At 40.1% G+C, this 3557-nt stretch overlaps 1 pseudogene; it reads right to left on the bottom strand.

Annotated features, from left to right (window-relative positions):
- Nucleotides 1-1855: 1855 nt before the first annotated feature.
- Nucleotides 1856-2875, bottom strand: LOC112864330 (large ribosomal subunit protein uL11m-like; annotated as a pseudogene).
- Nucleotides 2876-3557: the final 682 nt, after the last annotated feature.

Consider the following 3557-nt stretch of genomic DNA (forward strand, 5'->3'; position numbering starts at 1 on the left):
AATTTAGGGGAAAGATGGAGGAAGGGACCAGAACAGGAAATGAGATTTTAAAAGAGGTGCTTTTAAGGAGGCAAGTTTAGAATGATCCATGTGATACTGGATGAGAATTGAAGACATAAGTATGAATTCATGTTTAGCTTAATATAGGGACACATGGATTACATGTAGAAAATTTACAGCTGTGTATAAATACACAGGTTAGTATACTGCATGCCACATACATTTCCTTGCTCTGTCAGCTGAGAGGGCTTAGAAGCAACAACATCCCAATAGCAACAAGCACACCCACCACCCAGATCTTGGTTTCTATAACCTTTCTCCAATGGAAGGAACCATGGCTCCTTGGAAGGCTTCTAGCCCTGGGCAGGTAATATAGAAGAGGGGTCTATAGTGTGAGAAAATAAGGGAGTGCTAAAACCAACCAACAAACAAAAAAAGGTGAGGGGTATGTTAAAGGGAGCCAGGAACCAATTGAAAAGGCTCCCAGCGACCAAAGTTAGGACAATATTAACAATAAAACAAATCTTAGTATCAGATTATAACCTAAAGTGTAAATAAATACCTATGAATCCATACTAATATGAATAAATGATTGAAAAATAAATGGGGGAAAAGAGACAAATTTTCCCTGCAGAAGAATTCAAAATAATTTGTGTGGATACTCCACACTCAAGGAGATGGAACATAACTCCTTACCCCTTAAGTATGGAGTACATATGATGACTTCCTTTCAAAGAGTCCAGGATGGAATGTGGGAAGAAGAGAGTAAGCTTGCAGTGCAGAAACCTGACAAACACGACCCCAGCCAGGTGATCAAAGTTCACATCAGCAGAGATAAGTCATCTTTCTATTTGTCTCACATATTCCTTATTTCTTCTTTCTTGCCTTCTCTTAGACTGATTATTATTTTTATAATAATATTTTATCCCCTCTACTAGCTCTTAGCTATGCCTTTATTATTTTTTGAATGGTGGCTCTAGTGACCTCAATATGCAACTTTAATATATCCTTGTCTATATTAAATAAATATTATGGCGCTTCATGGATGAAGTCATACCCCTAAAACACTTTTATTCCATTTTACCCCTTCGTTCCTTAGCACCATTTTTTTATGTGTTTTACATATAAATCCCACAAGGCTTGCTATTATTTTTATCTAAACATTCAAACATCTTTTAAAGATTCAAAAAATGAAAGATAGTCTTTTCTATTTACCCACATATTTACTTTTTCCAGTACTTTCCATTCCTTCCTGTAGATTCAGGCTTCCATCTGGCATAACTTCCCTTTAATTCACAAAAATCTCTAGTTACTGTAGTGATGTAAACAAAATGGCCCATTTATAATACGTAAGATCTGTTAATAACACATTCTGTCAGATCTTGTTTGTTTGAAAATGTCTTTATTTCCTCCCTTTTTCTGAAGTATATTTTCATAGGATGTATAATTCTAGGTTGATATTAAACATTTTTTTTGTTATTTATTATTTGCTTTTTTTGTTATTTGTAATCATCTTATTTGTTATTTTTTTTCATTTGCCACTTTAACAGTGGTATTCCATTATCTTCCAGATTCTATTATTTCTGTGTGTAAGTCAGTTGTCATCTGTGTTTCTCCTCCCAATTCCCCCACCCAAATAGAGTGTCTCTTTTTCTCCTCTGGCTTTTTTTGGGGAGGGGGTATGACAGAGGCCTGATCCCTTGATATTGCCATACATGTAAAAATATATAATTTAAAGTCAGGGAAATAATAATCAGGTCAGTGTTACCTCCCTTCCTCCCCTTTGGCACAGCTTTTCCAACTGGCTTCCTTTCTAGCTTCTTCCTTCAAAATCCTGGAGTGTGAGGGGCAGGGGTCACTTCTTGGCAGCTTCCACTTGGGCTGCCAAAATCTGCTGCTTTCTGAGCAGCCAGGAATGTGGCCCACTTCTTCTGGAAAGCTGCCAACTCTCCTGAACTGAGGTCCTTTGCCACACGAAGGCCCAGGGAATGGGAAGAGCCAGTGAACAATAGACAACAGGGGCACATCCTGCAAGGCAAAGGCATCATCCTGTGCTTTAACTCAGGCGATCTCATACACATACACCAAGCCTGGCACCTTCTTCCCTGTCTGCCAGGCCCCCCTTCTCAATCCCAGCAGCTGCCTTCAGAAAATAGGAAACAGTGAGTTATCCAATTTTGATTTCGCATGTCCTGTCAGGCTTCACAAAACTCTTGGTGGGCAAAGGAGTATCTTCTTCTTTTTTTAATGTTTATTTGTTTTTCAGAAAGAGAGAGAGAGAGTGAGCATGATCAGGGAAGGGGCAGAGAGAGAGGGAGACAGAATATCTGAAGCTGGCTCTGTGCTGACAGCACAGAGCCTGATGCAGGGCTTAAACTCACAAACTGTGAGATCATGACCTGAGCCAAAGTCCGATGCTCAACCAACTAAGCCACTTAGGTGCCTCAGGAATGCCTTCTTTGATGTCCTTTGTCTTCTTCTTCTTCTTCTTTTTTTAATGTTTATTTATTTTTGAAGGAGAGTGAGACACAGTGTGAGTGCGGGAGGAGCAGAGAGGGAAACACAGAATCTGAAGCAGGTTCCAGACTCCGAGCTGTCAGCACAGAGCCCAGCGTGGGGCTTGAACCCACAAGCTGTGAGATCATGACCTGAGCTAAGTCAGATTTTTAAGTGACTCAGCCACCCAGGTGCCCTGATGCCCTTTGCTTTCTCATTGAACTTCTTGCAGAACTGGTTGATGAAGATGCCTCGCTCACTTAGAATGGGGCCTCCCGGGGAACCTGGACATGGTCTGGGCTGCCCACATGATAGTCTGAATCATGCTGCTGGTCTTAGGCTTCCTGAGGGCCTGAGTGGCCCAGCTCGGCTTCAACATGATGAGGGGTTCGGTCCTTAGCTCACTTTGGAGCAACAGTAAGAGCAGCAGCTTCGGCACTGCCACCCTGGATTCCCCTCTGGCTATTTTTAAAGAATTTGTCTTCTATCTTTGATTTTCAGTGACTATAATGTGCCTGGGAGCAATCTTCTTTCTATTCATCCTGTTTGCAGTTTGGTGAGTTTCTTGCATATGCGGTTTCATGTCTTTTATCAGTTTAGAAAATTCCTGACTGTTTTATCTTCAAATATTTCTTTTGCCCAGTTTTCTCTCTCCTTGCTTTCTGGGACTCCAATTCTATGCATGTAAGACTATTTGATATAGTCCCCTGAGTTTCTAATATTTTTGTTTTTAATATTTTTAAAGTTTCTCTGTGCTTCTCTTTGGATCATTTATATTGACCTATCTTCAAATTCTCCAATGCTTTTTTCCCCTGTGTCCTGTATTCTGAGCAATTTAATTCTTTTACCCTTTGTTGTGTCCACAGCTCTTCACTATTCACTAGCTTTAAAGAATTAAATACACAGATGTAGATGTAGATATAAATTTTCCCTTGGAAAGAGCATCAGTCTTTCATAATTGTCTACATTGCAGTGGTTGTTAAATAATCTTAAGTCATCCAGGGAACTTGTTAAAAATTCATATTCCTAAGAAATGCCATCAGAGGGTCGCCTGGGTGGCT

This window comes from Puma concolor, chromosome A3 (genome assembly GCF_028749965.1).
Source record: "Puma concolor isolate L17-30 chromosome A3, mPumCon1.1.hap2, whole genome shotgun sequence".
Classification (NCBI taxonomy): Eukaryota; Metazoa; Chordata; class Mammalia; order Carnivora; family Felidae; genus Puma; species Puma concolor.